General features: G+C 43.5%; 1 long non-coding RNA gene across 1 annotated transcript; it reads right to left on the bottom strand.

Annotated features, from left to right (window-relative positions):
* Window positions 1-1,112: 1,112 nt before the first annotated feature.
* Window positions 1,113-17,123, bottom strand: LOC111817953. The gene is made up of 3 exons (XR_002822044.1): window positions 17,007-17,123; window positions 16,054-16,057; window positions 1,113-1,122 (listed from the first exon to the last, which is right to left on the bottom strand). It is a non-coding gene; the product is annotated as an uncharacterized LOC111817953 (long non-coding RNA).
* Between the last annotated feature and the right edge of the window lie 548 nt (window positions 17,124-17,671).

Genomic DNA, 17,671 nt, shown 5'->3' on the forward strand with positions numbered 1-17,671 from the left:
GACTTTCACAACACTGTGGTATGACCAGTCAGCCTGATCATCTGATCTTCTTAGTTAGGGGATTCACAAAGCAGCCACGAGAGTAGATGGTGTCTTCTCTGGTGACAGCAGGTACCTCATATGGAAGGCATCCCTTACCCCTGGGAATGAGGTACTCAAGCCCCCTTTATGAGACTGATAGCTGTAGTCTCCCTAAATGGTTCTCTTCACTGGGGTAGATGAATATCTTATATGAGCACTCAAGGTAGGTTAGAACATACAAAATTGTAAACACAGACAGTACCAGGCTGTTTTAAGCTTAGATCAGGAATTGGCACTGCATGACAAAGGTGAGGTGGAAATAGGGACACTGCAGTAGACGATTTTATTCAAAAGGGACCTGGGAGGGCATGCAAGTGGTCCATAGTAGTTCTGAGATCCAGACAGGTACATGTTGCTGATAGGGCTGGCCTGGGGCAAAGAGGCACGCTGTTGCATATACTCAGTTCTGTTTCTGAGCATTAGCCTCCTGATTTTTAGCTGTTTCCCTTGAACTCTAGGGTTTGATACTGAGTCAATTCTTCATTTTCTGGGAGAAATGGCTTACATGTGCAGGTTAAGATTTCTTGGTTTTCTTCTTGAATGCATAAGGCCCAGAGAATAATCTGTCTCCACTCCCTAGTCTGAGCTAGTGTAGATTATCAATGAACATTTAAAGCCATTCATGCATTAAACGATAACCCACTTCATTATGCAGCTGTCCCAAGCCCAAATTCTTCAATGGCAGTCCCTCTCTCCTTGCATCAAGGTGAGCTGGCCTCGAAACATCATGAAAATGTTCTGTGATGCCCTCTTAGACACCCAACTACTCCTAAGAAGGTCTGTAAGGAATCAGCACTCACATTCACAGGAGCCTTTGTGCATGAAGCAGTCAGCAAACCTTGCTGCAAGCCATCCCTGTTGGTGACATGGGGTGAATGGTTGCAACCTAGGTTTTTCTCCCGAGAGTGCATTGTGCTGGGAATATGGTCTTATCACATAACCTATTACTACTTTGAGGGCTTTTTCCCAAGAGATTTGAAGACCTAGCAAGTCCTGAACTCATCATATTCTCCAAACTTTTGTTTGAAATCTAAAAAGCTGCTTCCAATGCTCATTTTATACCTCTTGTACCTTATCAGAAGTGGCCCTAGCACGTTTGGCATTTTTAGCTTTCTGCCTGCAAATCTCTCAAGTTGAGCTCCCAGCTTCCTTTGGAGACCCTTCTGTCTTCTGCGCTGCCTCAGGTAGCTGCTCAGTTACTTCCCTGTCACTGCCTGGCTCCAATCCCTCCTCCCCTTCCCTCCCTTCCCTTGTGGGCTGCTCACTGACCTCTCAGCTTCATCAGCAGTGCCTCAGGCCCTCCAGTCTCTGTCTGATACCTGCTCACAGTCATTACCACACTTTTTGCTATGAGAGTACTCACTTTTGATACTGGCTCCGATTCTGATTATGTGTTGTAGTGAAATAAGCCACCTTAGTGTAATTTTTTTATAAATACAAATAATTTTGCTACTTCTCATGTCTCAAGAGTTGGGTGACTCCCCATCTCCCTCAGATGGTGCCAGGTTGGCTTCACCAAGGTGGCTTTCTTGGGTGACTGATGCCTCCGCAGAGATGGCTGGAACTCTCAGCTCAGGCAGGTCCCTTGGGTGGCCGGCTTTTCCTCTCTGTCTGTGTAGCCTAACAAATTTTCTCCGGCAGGGAACAGAGTGCTCAGCTGGTGGCTCAAGTTCCCTGAGCCTCAGGGAGCAGCAGTGGGTCATGCTGTTGGTAAAGGACAGATCTTGAAGTGGAACATCACTTCGGCCATGTTGGTTGGCTCAAGTGACACTACTGCTGTGGCAGAGGAGAAAACAAAGACTTCCGAACTGAAATTGTTTAGTGGAGACCACTTTTGGTGGCCAGCTAGTTAGTATACATGCCCATATAAAGATTGTGGGGAAACTGATTTCTGTATTGCTTAAGAATACTCTGCTCCATCAGTAATGCGTGGCCCACTCTTGGAGAAACATTAGCTTAGCTGTGTTAATATTATGTCATATATTTATCTAAAATTACTAAAACTGTGAGAAACATTCATAGTAACTTAAATAGTATAATGCAATATGTGATTTTTAAACAGCCATTTCAGTGATTTTTGCAGATATTAAGGAACTGCTTTTTTTTTTCCTTTTTCTTAATGTAGGACAGATATTCTTTTAGTCAAAATAATCATTTTCTACAAACAGTGTGATAAATACATAGCTTAGGCAGATTTTCAAAGCCTTTTTCAACAGATCTCAGAAGGATGTAATAATTTAAGGGAGTAAGAATGTAATATCCATTAGATAAGAACAGGGTAGGGGACATATAATGGCCATAATTTCACTCTTTGTAACCAAAGAAAACACTTTTGTAAGCAACTGCAAAATAGATATGAAATCGCCTGAAGGCAACTTATTCTGCCATCTATTAAGAGTATCACTGTATTTATAATTTTATTTTTGTGAACATTTTTATTCGTATGTGTTTGTGATACATAATGAAGATATTCACCAGGGATTATTGTCTCATACGCATATTTCTTCTTGATTCTTTAAAATATATATTCCAAAATAAGTTTTGTGAGACATATGGCAGGTAATCTAAAGTTAGTATTTTTTTTTTTTTTTTTAGTTTTTCGAAATCTTTAATTTATTTCTTTGGTATAGGATCTCGTGATGCAGCTCAGACTTGTAGTGATCCTCTTATCTCAGCCTCGCCAGCACTGGGATTGCAGGTATATGCCACCATGCCCGGTTCCTGGATCCGCACACAGTACCAGGGATCAAACTCAGGTCGTTGCGCTTGCCAGGTAGGCACTTAGACCACTGAGCTATGTCCTCAACCCTAAGGTGAGTATCTTAATATGTCCTCAAAACACATAACTGAGCTTGATTAAAAGTGAAACTTTCTAAATGGAGTTGTCAAGTAAACAATTACTTTTGCAGAATACAACCTGTCTGTTGATTTACTGTGGACAGTACCAGCCACAACATTTCAAGCTACATGATATACACAAATATAATTTATCATGATGTTTTTCTTAAAATGAAGTTATTCACTATATACCAAATATATGCCTTTTTAATTATGCCTAATTTGTGTTAAATTTCTCTGAGTTAAATGTTTTCCATGATTTTGCTGTTCTCCATGGCAAAATGTTGCATCTGGGATGTTTCAAATGCACACCCAGGAGTCAAATCACTGAGGTACCTGCATTAGCTCACTAATGCCAGGCCCACTGCTGCTCATGGTCTGTAGCAGTTGTGTCCGTCTTAAACATCTTCCTATTTCCTGTGAGAAAATGCCATAACATATGCTGATTTTGTTTTTCTTAAATTTTATTTTATCAGTGCATGTTGGCAGCATATAACAAATGCATCCATCATGGGGAGTTGGAAAATGTACATAACACATCTTAGATGTTTTTGCTGTCACCTCACTCCTCTCTGTCCTCATACCCTCCACCTCTTGGTCCTACTGCTTTTACTTAAAGAACACTACCCAGTAAAGGGGAGAATGACATACTTACCATACAGCTCTGTGTGGTCAATGCTGTGACTGCGACCCTGGTGTGCCCACAGTGCAGGTGTTGTTTCTTTCCAGATTTCATTAGCTAACAAACATTTACTTAGCACAAACCATGTCATGGAGGGGTATTTGAATCCCCAGTGAAAAAGTTCTAAGTGACAGGAACCAGACTCTGTTAGAGAAGTTTTGTAATAACTTATGTCTGAACGTAGCCCAAGGGTTTCATCCCACGCTCGTGTCTTCCAGAAATAAGGTAATCATTTGATATTCAAATCTTAATGCCTTCTATTTCAGACCACTCTTCTCAATGACTTTACTTTTAAAGTCGATGCTTAGACACCACCAGAAGTGTCAAGTCCTGTGGGAAGCAAGAGAGGTCATCAGGAAGAGGGAGTACAATGTATTAAGGAATTAATGCAAATGCGAGTCACTCCCTCGGGTGTTATCTCAGGGCTGTGAGTGTTGCGTGCGACTGCAAATAACCTGCTAATAGATCCACTAAGTAGTTATCTTGGTTTAAGATTAAGATCAATAACTAATTAGTTATTTGTAGAAATTCTTAATTATAAACACCAAGGAAGAATAAAAATATACAAAGGAACTGTTACAGTGCTCTGTAAATGAGTACTGTGTTGTAAATCAACATTTTCAGGTACAATATTGTATGTGGGTTTAGAGAAACCTCTGTTAGTATTGACAAATGTAAAAATAATGTTGAAAATCATTTTAGATCATTCAAATATATGTATAATACATATTAACTTTCTCAGTGAACTGCTTTTCTGTTTTGACCAAGGATTTAATCTTTTTCCTGTGGATATACTGTTGCCTATACAACTATTTTTTCATGTGTCTTGATGATTGTGTTTGCTTATACAGTGTCTCATTTATGTTTCTAGATTTTGAATCATATTTAAAAAGGTTTTTTACTACCATTACTGTAGAATGTTTTGATTTTCCCCCTAATATTAAAAGTTCTAAGTTTAAGCATTTATATTTCATTTGAAATTTATCTTGGTAAATGGCCGAATGTGTGAAGTCAACTTTGTCCCTCCCACTTGGCCATTGCCATTGTTACCAGCACTGCTCCTACAGCGATTGAGATCACAAGCTGGTCAGCTGCTTAGTGCCCTGTGTGCTTGGGTCACTTGCCAGGTTCTGTGCTGTCCACTCACCCTCTGGCCACTCGTGGGCCAGATGCTAATCTTTAAGTTAGAGTTGGATGTTTTATTATCTGGAAGGACTACCCTCTCTTCTTTCTTTCTGAATGTAAATTTGCTATTTGAAATATACAGCCCCAAATCTATGGAATCATCCTAAAGTCCTCCCTGCCAGCTGTATTTCATTCCAATCCTCAGTGAGTACTGCTGCTTCTTTCCTAGAATCCGTATCTGGATGCGGACTCCTTCCCCTTCCGTCCCTCCCAGGCTAGCTCAACTCACTGCACTATCTTGACTGGACTCAGAGCTGGCAAGAGCAAGCCTGAGTATGTGCTCGAGTTCAGCTAAGGCACAGGTGCAAAGGCTCCGTAACCTTATGTAAGCACAATATTTCTTTAGTGGTCATGCGATTTGCCAACGGCAATGCTGCAGATGCTTAGCGTCACTGAGAATGGCTTTCCCACAGTGGCAAACATTCTCATTATTTATTAATTTTAGAGCATGGGTTTTGTTATTTACAGGTTGTACCAGTCAGGGTTTTGCTAGAGGAACAGATATAATACAATGAACAGATATAACACAAGATATACAAATGTGTAAGAAATTACAAGATGGCTTTATGATAGTCAGCCACACGGTCAGATGAGGAAGCCTGAAGAGGGTGTCTGCACACCAGAGATGGAAGGACTCAGCTCAAGGTCTGTGTTATACCCTGTCAAATTGACTCCATTTTGTTGCCCTTCTAACCTCGTTGAGTTCCTGTTCTGTATGCGCCTACCCCTCCCAACTCCTCACCCCCTTATGACCCAAGTCTTATGATATCTGTTCCCCAAACCTTATCTTGTCCTGCAGAACTCTGCATGATTTCAGCACCCCCGCCCAATGGGCCCACTAGATAAACTCATGACCTCGCCAATTCAGCACCTCCACCCAACAGGATCACCCCATGAACTAATGACTCGCTGTACCCCGTGATTGCTGATTCCAGTACAAGACCACCTAGTGAACTAATGACCCTGCCACTTCTTCCTCTCCACCCCTTCCCTGTTTTGGGGGTTTTTAAGCTTTCAAGCTTTATGGCACCTTGTTAATGCTTGGCGCCCCTCTTTGCACCTTGCATAGCGACTGCCGCTGGGTACCAGCTAAAATAAAGTGCTTCTTTTAACTTTTGGACTTGCCTCGTTGTCATCTGATTTTTGAGCTACAACAGTCTGGAACTCATTTCAGTGCTCCATGCATGTCCTTATCAGTCACTGATGGGTCTGTGATGGGAGGGATGGAAGGCTGATGAGTCTGTGACAGAAAGCTGAATGATCCAAGTCAGAGGCCAAAGAGTTTGTGCTGGAAGCCAGGGGATAAAGTCCAAGCTGACCGCGAAGACTGAAGTTCCTCTGAGGGTGTGGAACGAGGCAGACCCAGCCAGGTTGGCACAATGTATCAGCCACTACACAGGTAGAGCCCTCTCTTCAAACACATTGTCTTTCCTAGGACATTTTGTTTTTTACTTGGGTCATCTTGTCTTAGAAAATCAACATTCAAATTAATTGGCTTTCATGCATTGCGGTACATGTACTGATTTTTCTACGTTATATGGGATCATGTCGCAGGTGCTGCAGTGGATACAGAAAAGAAGAAAATCCAAGCTTGGTATCCAAGCACTCACAACCTGGTCATGGCAAAACCAGAGTGTATGTGTTGAAAAGCAGAACAAAGCAGCAAAGACTGAATGAAGAGAAATCCAATGAATAAGTTAAAATTTCTATGCATGTTTTGTGTGTTGAATTTGTCCCCCAAAAAAGATTTCTGAAAAGCCTAAGCTGAGACTGAGGTTTTATTTGGACCTGGGGGTCTTGGCAGATGCAGTCAAGTCAACATGAAGTCTTTCTTCATTGAAATGTGCCCTGACCCTTATCACAAGAAAGCACAGCACACAGACACAGGTCTGTTGGGAATGCACTGGGCAAAACTGAAAGCGGAGAGTGCTGTGATGTGTCTAGAAGCCAGAAGACAGCATGGGTTCCCCACAGCCATAAGAGGCTGGGGGTTATGGAATGGTCACCTTCAGAACCTCCTAGAGGAACCAAAGCTGAACACACTTGACTCAGAACTTCTATTCTACAGATTTATGGGAGAATTCATTTCTGTTGTAGTTCGTTGTTACCCTCAATGTGTTGGTTACTTTTTCTCATTGCTGAGACAAAAAAACCCAATGCCAAACACTAAGGAAGGAAAGGTTTATTTAACTCACAGTGGGGGAGGTTTAGTACATATTCAGCTGGCTTCACAGTAGGGTGGCATGGTGAGGGGCAATCATTCAAGGCGGCAGAAGGCAAAAGCAACAAGAGCAAAAATGGAAGAAAGCAAGCTTCTCTTTCTCCCTTTTATTGTAAGAAGGACACACACACACACACACACACACACACACACACTCACCTGGGAAGGCTATAGCACTCACATCATCATCTCTGGGCACTTAGGATGTTTACAAGGTGAGGATCCTGACCCTCTGCTGAATAGCTTAGTTAAACTTCTAAATTTCTCAACTTGACACAATGCATCTATCAATATAGTCACTCTTGGGAAAATAAGGAAACTTTAGAACCAAGAGCGTAGTGCTATCTCAAAAATTATGTGAATGGCTTTGGAATTGGGTAAGGTCTACCTGCATGGTACATGATAGAAATGCTTAGCTTTGAAGAGATTGTTGGAAGAAACTTAAATATTAGGATTGCTTTGGGGGAGGAGGTCTGTAGTAGATTGCTAACTTGGGGTCAACTTGTTACACCAGATGAATTGAACTAGTGTGGTGCTGTGTGCAGGAGGCCCACCTGAGGATTGTTGCCAGCAGCATAAAAGGCAGAACTGGGGAAGCTGTTGGGAGGCTCTTAGGGCAGCTATTTGAAGAAGACGTTGAAGCTTTGGAAGCTGCTGGTTCTCTTGGGCTGTTCTGCAGGAGGACCTTGTCATGTTGCCTTTCCTGGTGAACTTGGTTGTTCTTGTTAGAGGAGGATCTTGGGACCTCATTGTCACTAAGAATGGCTGTGTTTCACTGTGGCAGAGCTCTGGTCCTGTCTCCAGTGGGGAAGATGGTGCACTGCTCAGTTTCCTAGAGAAGCTTGTCACATTGGCTTTCTTAATGGGAACTCAGCTTTCCTCATTGCTGGAGGAGCTCAGGACCTCACTGTTGCTGAGAATGGCTATAGTACATTTGAGGGGAGCTCTGGTTCTTATCTTGAGCTTGCTTCCTGGTTCCAGCTCAGATCCCTCAGCATGTCAGCACACATCCTTTATCCTGCTGGCATAGACTTTCTAGCTTCCACCACTGACCTTTGGGCCTTTCTAGCACAGGTCCAAGAAGCTGGCCTGCATGAGACATTCTTGTATGCTCTAAGCCTCCAGTTGAACTTGCGGGAAGCATTGCTATGGGTTCTTGGTCTTCAGCTGGGCTCATGCAGGATATTAGGATCCAGGCCATCAGCTAGACTCTTTGGTCTTTATGGACAGCTTCCTCGCACTCTTGTATATGATTATTTGGGTGAGTATAAAGTAAGTTTATAAAATGTGTCCTGTACTGTATTGTTCCCCTTATAAAAACCCCAAACTACGACAAGGCCTCAGATGACAAAGAGAAAATTTTATTACAAACAAAGATGTTCCTGGATATAAAGTGATGACTATTTTTGCTAAATGGTCTTCTGCTGGTGGGTAGAAAATAAAACTTTAAGTGATGAACTTGTGCAGAAAGCTGAGGACACTTGAGAAAAGGTTGAAGGCTGTGGCTTCATTTATAGTAGAATTAAATGGGAAAGAAATACATCGAGAAAGGATCCTCTAAGTTCAAAGGAATCAGAACTTGATGATTTGCAAATTCTGTCTGTCCAGATAGCTTTCTCTGGACACAAGGCCAAGGGACTTTGGGTAATTGGGGGAAAGGATAGATCCAGTCAACTATCTCAGCTGAAACAGCATCTGAGCGGGACTGAGGAGAAGACATGCAACAGAAAGGAGACTGCTGTGTGAAGACCCAGCGGGCAGATAGCTCCCTTACAATGGAGGGTGGAGCAGGCAGATGCAAGCCACGGGCCTCCAGGAAAGGACACTTGTCACCAAAAGTGAGGAGGCTGTGTGGACCTTCCGATGCTTTCCTCTCAGGCTGCTGCCTCCTCCAGCACTGTAGGAGAATAACGCCTGAAGCCACTGGTGGTGATTTCTAATGACAACCCTAAAAAATGAGCATAGGGGATTTGTGTGAACAGGGAGAGTGCTCACTTCTTTAGAAAAGCAGATTTTGAACCGTAAGCTCTTAGGAAAAAGCCTGAACATATGAATCCAGTTGATAGTCACACTGTATTTTCACAGGACAAAAATTTAAAGCACCAGAATCTAGAAAAGGTGATTATTTCCTTGTTATTGCATTCAATGATAACAGTGAGAAATATATTTATATTTTATCGTAAAATTGTACAAACTAACTCTGACCACAAGCGATGCACTGTGGCTGAAGGATCCTATCCCATTCCTTCTACCCGTGGCCCCTGCCCTACTGTACCCCACCTGTGCCATAAAAGCAGGCAGGCCACAAACAACTAGGTGGGCCCCATCCGTCAGTCACCAGAGACTTGGCTGTCACATTCCTCAACTTGCTCCTGATTCCACCAATAGCAAAAGCAGTCTGTACTCAGGAAGAGACAGAAAGTGCAATTTAAAAACTACAGCAATCACCTAATTGTTTTAAAAAATTATTTTGTTACAAGGTGAGTCACCATTAATCCCCTTCAAAATATTCCCTTTTCCTTGAACACACCCATCCCATCCTTCCTGGCTCTTTCTGAAGCAATTCTGGAATCTTCTTGCCAGATTGTCCTTAATCGTGCAGCTGTGGCGGCCTTCAAGTCGGGCTTGATTCTATACGCTTACTTTTCGTGGTCATTTGACTTTGTGGAAGTGCCAGAATTTGCACAGACAGATCTGAAGGAGAAGATGGATAAGGAGCTATGTCAAGGTTGTTAGAGGTGGATGTCTACCCTCCCTCTGCTCCCTGTTGTACCCTGCCAAAATTGACTCCATTTTGTTGCCCTTCTAACCTCGCCGAGCTCCTGTTCTGTATGCGCAGACCCCTCCCAATTCCTCCAATTCCTCACCCCTGTGACTCAACTCTTATGATATCTGTTCCCCAAACCTTATCTCAATGAACTCTATATGACTGGCAACTCAGCACCCCACTCAATAAGACCACCTAATGAACTAATGACCTGCCACTTCTTCCTCTCCAACCCTTCCCTGTTTTTGCAGTTTTCAAGCTTAAATACTGCACCTTGTTAATGCTTGGCGTGCCTCTTTGCGCCTTGGATAGAGACCGCCGCTGGGTACCAGCTAAAATAAAGCATTTCTTTTAACTTTTGGACTTGCCTCGTTGTCATCTGATTTTTCAGCTACAACATTTGGGGGCTCATCCGGGATCCCTAAAAGCCTCTTCTTTTTGACGCGGTAAGTAAAATTCAACCTAAATTTTTATGCCGGTTTAAACTCAAATGTAAATTACTTCCTTAAATTGGTTTCGATTTAGCTTTACTGATTTTAAAGAACTACAGTCGCCGCGTCAACTTCTCCTTTCACTTTGCCTCTTTGCTTTCATTCTGTTTTCTTGATTTCTTAATGGTTTCTTGGTGATTTCTTGATGGTTTCATAGTGAGCACTCAAATTGGTTTTGGTTGTGATGTTGACTCGCACACTCGGGTCTCCGAGTCCTTGGAGTGGGACGCCCTCCAAGTCAGATTTTGGGAGATCTCAACTGCAGGGAGGCGAACGGACCTAGGTGTCCCTTTCGCCAATTGGTTGCCTTTAGAGATTATGGACTTCGGTCATGTGTAGAGGTTTCCGTGACCTCCAGGGTCTCTTTAGGTGAGGTTCTTCTGCCCCCACCCCCTAACCCTATAGATTCTAACTGTAGGGGGCTAACCACATGTGTGCGACCTCTTCCTTTATCTCTCTTTGAGATTTATGCCTTCCCTGCTCCTACAGATTCTGACTGTAGGGAGCTAGCAACATCTGCTCGACCCTCTCTCTCTCTCTCTAATTTCATGCAGACTAGTTCCTCTTGTATAAAAGATTTCCTTGATACCCCTACCCTTACCAAGTCCTCCTGCATGGGGGCATACATTTACTTTCATACAGGATTTATTTAGGCCCATTGGACTAGTCTGCCTCTTATATGAAGTGAATTATTTCCACCTTTACCAAGTCCCCCAATAGATTTAATCTAATTAGGGGCATACACTTTCATACAGGATTTATTTGGGCCCAATTTGAACCATCTGGGTAAGTCTAGTTGTGCTGTCTGTCTGTCTGTACTAACTAGTTTGTTTTTCTTTCTTTTATTTTATTTGGTCTATTTGTTTGTCTGTTTTTCTTAGAACCTGTCAGCCAGATAAGTTCATTATTAAAATATTGGTCAAAATGTTGATAAATTTAAGCTAAGACATAACATTGTTATAAGGTCATGATATTTCTTTAATGGGACATTTTATGGCTGTTTTATATTTGCATATGCTATATTTGAACTGATTATTAAATGTACTGGTATTCCTTGTTCAATTTTAGACAATAGCACTAGAGGGTAAAGTTACTAAGATTCTTATTGGATTTTGTGTAAACTTCTGTAAAATGTAACTTTAGCCAGCTTAAACTTAGAAAACCTACATGCCTATATAAAAACGGGACTCTATTTGCCAATTAAATGACATTAGGTCGGCAACCGTTCTTAAAGACTTGGAGGACAGGTTTCACTGGGATAGACTGGTTCTGATCCCCGTCTACATGCTAGAAGGAATATTGGACCTGATCTGTTTCAGTTTCCTTGCTTTGACTTTACCCTAATTTTCCTATCTCTTTGCACTTTCCTTTTCTTAAAGGCATGTAAAAATTAAAAACCCTGATTGTTCCAGCTAAGTAAAGCCCTTAGAAAATGAGCATTTGTTAATGCTGAAGACAGGAAATTCATTCTAGAAAAGGACACATACCCTGTCTCTGGGTCGGATGAGACAAAGAGATTATGCCCGTTCAGGAGGACTCACACAAAAGCCATGTCCCGGCTTAGTGTTCTGGGCACGTCTCCTTTGGGAGGCTGAACCTGAGACACAGTGGAGAGAACCAATTTCTGGGTGACACCAGAAGGAGCTATCTCCAAAAGCAGCACACTTATGGGACCAAAACATTTCAGTGTAAAAATTCGACCTTTATCTCCTGAGTTTCATTTAATGGGATAAGAAACATAAGGCATTTATTATAAAATGCTTAAATAATCTTGTTCGGGCTTTTAAGATATTTCCTATAAAATTGGGATAAGCAGTGTGTACGCCTAGGCTTTGTCTGGATTCTTAATGCAACTTTTGGATTGACAGATTTTCAGACTCTCGAACCGCCGCCACGTCATAAGTTGAGTTTTCCAGTCCAGTGTCCTTTTCGTTCGCAGTCTTTGTTGGATCTTGTCACGTGTTTGGTCCTGTGAAGATGGGACAATCTGCTTCATCATCCTCCCCCTTGTCTCTTATCCTGAATCATTTTTCCACCTTCCAAGATTGAGCAAAGGGATATGGAGCCTCAGTTTACCCAGGAAACCTCCGCACTCTTTGTGAATTAGAGTGGCCGATCTCATCAGGGGGCCTCTGGCCCTCCGAGGGATCTTTTGACCTCCCTTTGGCCCAGGCTGTTCAACGGGTCATTTTAGACAAGCCCGGACATCCGACCAGGTCATCTACATTCAGGTCTGGATTGATTGGATTTATGATCCCCCATCGTGGCTCAGGAAGTTGCTTCAGAAGCCCTCTGTCCTTGCTCCCTTAAAACCTTCTCATTCCCCCAAAAATCCCCAAGTCCTAGAATCCCCGCCTCAGGACGACCTTCCTCCTCCCTATCGGACCCCCCTTCCTCCTCAGGCCCCACCCCAACCCCCTTCACCTCCTCTCCCACATCAGGCTCCTTCTCCTCCACCTCCCTCCCAGCCCTAAGCTATCTCGGCACCTCCTAGTCCACGCTGTACCCGGATCCACCGACACCCATGGCCGGATTCATCCACTCCCTCTCCTCACCCCCTTCCCTTATACCTTCTCCAAGAAAACTTTTTGGGGCCAGATCAAGCCCCCATGATGATGTATGTCCCCTTTACCACTTCTGATTTATATAACTGGAAAAATCAGAACCCACCCTTTTCCAAAGACCCACAAGGCCTCATTAGCCTTTTGGAACATATCTGTTATACCCATTGCCCCACCTGGGACGATTGTCAACAACTCCTTCAGACCCTTTTTACTGCAGAAGAAAGACCGCATCTGCGGAGCAACCCATCGGGCTGTCATGGGCCCAGATGGAAATCCCACCTCTGATCCTGACCGCCAAGAAGCCATCTTCTCTTTGCGGCGCCCAGACTGCGATCTGAATACTAATAGAGGTAAGGAGGCTCTTGACAGGTATTGCCAGCTTCTTCTGGGAGCCCTTAAGGCAGCAGCCTGGAAGCCCACCAACCTATCCAAGGTATCAGAGGTAAGACAATTGGCTACTGAGTCCCCTGCTGCTTATTTGGAAAGACTCCTAAAAGCCTACCATATCTATACTCCAATAGATCCGGAGGCACCCGAAAATGCACGAGCCATAAATATTGTGTTCGTGACACAGTCGGCCCCTGACATAAAATGAAAATTGCAGAAAGTAGAGGGTTTTGAGGGAACACCCCTTAGTCAGCTCACGGAGATAGCTCAGAAGGTTTTTGATCAGTGTGAATCCAAGGAAGATAAAAATGAAAAGAGACTTACCAAGATTCTTGAATGTCTGGCCACCGGGAATTGGCCAACCAATAAAAGGGAAAAACGACTTTCTCTTGAAAAAGATCAATAAAGGTCATAGGGGCCACCGGACAAACTAAAATAGTAAAATAGCTTAGGGCGTCCCTGGGGTAACCTGGACAGCCCCTAATGAGCCACACCTTTCTTTGGGCGCCCAACTGTCCAGACCCACTCCTGTGTAGAGATCTTCTACACAAATTAAAAGTACAATTGAGTTTTGTGACCGAAACACCTACTGTAACTATTGAGAATCCAATCATTAAGGTGATGGCCCAGTTCCCGGTAGGAGAAAGCCACATCTTATTTCAAGAAGTTTTAGGACCTGAGGAACAAAGATTTGATTTGATAGAAAGAGATGAATTGTTATACATTTGGACTCAACAAATCCCAGAAGTATGGGCAGAATATAACCCCCCTGGGTTAGCCAAAAATCAAGCTCCCTTGGTGATAGCCACCCCGATTAAGTTGAAATAATACCCAATTAGCCTGGCAGCCCAAGGGAATTGCCACCCACATCTTGTGATTCAAACAACAGGGCATTTTAAAATCATGTATTTCTCCTTGGAATACCCACTTGCTTCCAGTACAAAAACCAGGGACCCAGGATTACCGACCGGTCCAAGACTTAGGAGAGGTAAACAAAAGGGTGGTCACCTTACATCCAATGGTGCCCAATCCCTACACCCTCCTGAGCCTTCTGCTGCCTCATCACATCTAGTACACGGTATTGGACTTAAAAGATGCCTTATTCACCTTACTGACCACCCCAGTGAGTGAACCCTTATTTGCCTTTGAATGGACAGACCCCTTTTTGGGAGTCTTGGAACAACTGACTTGGACTCGACTTCCCCAAGGTTTCAAAAATGCCCCCACACTCTTTGATGAGGCTTTGTCCCGAGACCTCCTCCCCTTTCGGGAGGATCATCCATGACTGACGTTGCTCCAATACGTTGATGACCTTCTATTGGCTACGGAGAAATATGAGTCCTGTGTCTCGGGCACCCAAGCCTTACTGAAAACTCTCTCAGATCTTAGATACCGGGTTTCAGCCAAAAAAGCCCAACTGTGCCGTAAACAGGTTACTTACTTAGGTTATCAGATTCACGAGGGAAAGCGCACCCTCTCACCGTCTTGGGTTCGTGCTATGCTGCAGATTTCCACTCCTGCCAACAAGCGGCAGGTGCGATAATTTTTAGGGGCTGTGGGATATTGCCGCCTTTGGATCATTCATTTTACAGAGCTGGCACAACCCTTATATGAGACTTTGGCTGGAACTACTCAAGACCCCCTTGAGTGGGGACCAAAACAAGACACTGCCTTTACTAACCTTAAAAATGCTCTGATTGAGGCGCCTGCCTTAGCATTGCCAGACTACAAAAGCCATTTACCCTGTTTGTAGATGAAAAGAGGGGCATTGCAAAGGGGTCCTCACCCAGAAATTAGGCCCTTGGGATCGGCCCATCACCTATTTGTCCAAGAGACTGGACCCCGTGGCTTCTGGATGGCCTGCATGCCTTCGAATGACTGCTGCTGTGGCCCTACTAGTACAGGATGGAAAAAAGTTAACTTTTGGACAGCTCATTAAAGTGGTCTCACCTCATGCATTAGAGACCTTATAAAAACACCTCCTGATAAGTGGGTGACCAATGCCCATATCATCTACTACCAAGCACTTCTGTTGGACCCTGCCTCAGTCCAATTTAAAGAAGCTACCACTCTAAGTCCAGCAACTCTTCTGCCAAATGATGACCCCACCCTGCCACTCTGCGACTACCTCTCCACCATCGAAAAAATCACGGGGCTTCAAGAAGACCTGACTAACATCCCCTTGCCTGATGCTGAACTGGTCCTCTTCACAGATGGAAGTAGTTGCATTCATGAAGGTAAGTGGGTGGCAGGGGTGGCTGTGGTCACTCAAGATCAAGACCATAATGGTCTCAACAATTGGCCTCTGGTACTTCTGCACAAAAGGCTGAATTGATAGCCCTAACCCAGGCATTACATCTGGGTCAAGACAAAAAGATTAATATCTATATGGACAGTAGATAAACATTTGCCACTATTCATGTACATGGGATGATTTATCAAGAAAGAGGTCTACTGACTTCTAATGGACAAAAGATTAAAAATGCAGCCTAAATTCTAGACCTACTGGCTGCCATTTGGCTTCCACTAAAGGTATCTGTTATGCATTGCAAGGCACATACCACAGGCTCAGACCCAGTAACTTAAGGAAATTGACTCCCAGATCAAACAGCCCAAGAGGCTGCCTTAAAATCAGTGGGGACGGAAGAAAACAAAACCCTACTCATCATGCCTCCCACCATCTTTGACCCTGTGTACACTTCAAGTGATCTTCACCTGGCAGCCCAGTTAAATGCTAAACCAAGAGACTCAGACAAGTGGTATCAGTTACCTGATGAAAGAATCCTTATACCAGAGGCTTTGGGCAGAGAACTAATCCAACAAGCCCATCAGGCTACCCATCTTGGGGGCTCGAAGCTAGCTAGCCTATTCCGTAATCAATTTTTCATCCCAAAGTTGACCAAACTGGCACATCTATCTAGTCTGCGCAGTGAACAATGCCTCAAGGTAAACCCAAAACACAACAAGCCGGTGAGTACCCTCCATTATCAGGGAACCACCCCAGGGGAACATTGGGAAATTGACTTTACAGAATTAAACAAGCCAGGACAAAGTGGATACAAGTACTTGCTTGTAATGGTGGATACTTTCACTGGATGGGTAGAAGCCTTCCCTACCCACTCAGAATCAGCTCTTATTGTAGTTAAAATGTTAATCCAAGAAGTTATTCCCAGATTTGGCCTATCCTTATCTATGGGGTCTGACAATGGTCCTGCTTTCATAGCCCAAGTTACTCAAAAACTTGCCCAAGCTCTCCACATTGATTGGAAGCTTCACAGTGCCTATAGGCCTCAGAGCTCAGGCCAAGTAGAAAGGATGAATCAGACTCTAAAGTCCACTTTGGCTAAACTCTCTTTGGAGACTGGTGAGAACTGGGTGAGTCTCCTTCCTTTTGCCCTTCTAAGGGCTAGATTTACCCCCTATGTCTCTGGAATTTCCCCTTTCGAGGCAATGTTTGGGAGGCCTCCTCCACTTTTGCCTTGCTTGACAGAAGAAAAGATTGCTGAGATTACTAACCAAGATCTCATTAAGTCCCTCCAGGCCCTCCAGCCAGTGCTTGCCTCCATCCACCGGATTTTTAGACAACGACACCCTGCTTCTGACCCTCCAGCTCCCGGACTCTGCCAACAAGCTGCGGAACCAGGAAGTCAAGTGCTACTCAAACGTCTGGATTCAAAAGGACTAGAGCCATGGTGGGAAGGGTCATACACCGTGATACTCAGCACCCCCACAGCAATTAAAGTTGCCGGGAAGTCTGCCTGGATTCAACATACCAACTTCAAGATATTACCCCCAGACGAATCCACTGACCATCCAGCTAAAGATAAGTGGACAATTATTAAGGGAGACAATCCCTTAAAGGTTAAATTGAAAAAAAATGTACATAATCTTTGTGCTAGTATTACTTTCTGCTTGCTTGTTACGCCCCGATGAAGCTATATCCCGACCCCATGTCCCTAATTATGGAACTTGGCAAATTACTGATTATGCAACTGGTAAGGTGCTTGCTAAAAGTGAAACTGTGCATGCAACCTTAACTATAGATCTATGTACCCTTTTAAATTCCCATACCATTCCCCTCCAAGACAGTGTCCTTGGTCCAGATGGGGTCCCCATCCTACACCCAGATACATCCGTTCCTAATTGTAAAAACCTACTAAGACAAAAAGCATTACAAAACATTGGATGGTATATTTGTCCTCAGGAACAAAAATCTCATACTGACTGTGGTACGTATAGTGAGACTGAGTATTTCTGCTATGCATGGGGTTGTGAAACTATTAGTCCATGGCATGGTTCTAATGCAGATGATTAGATAAAAATTATCAGAAAAACCTCAAAAACATGCTCCTTAAATCAATGTAACCTTATGACATTCACCTTTAAACATGACCCTCTTAAATACTATAAGGGAAAACACTATGGCATAAGATTATATGTGTCAGGGCAAGACCA

This window comes from Octodon degus, unplaced genomic scaffold, assembly GCF_000260255.1.
Source record: "Octodon degus isolate 3935 unplaced genomic scaffold, OctDeg1.0 scaffold00075, whole genome shotgun sequence".
In the NCBI taxonomy this organism is placed as follows: domain Eukaryota; kingdom Metazoa; phylum Chordata; class Mammalia; order Rodentia; family Octodontidae; genus Octodon; species Octodon degus.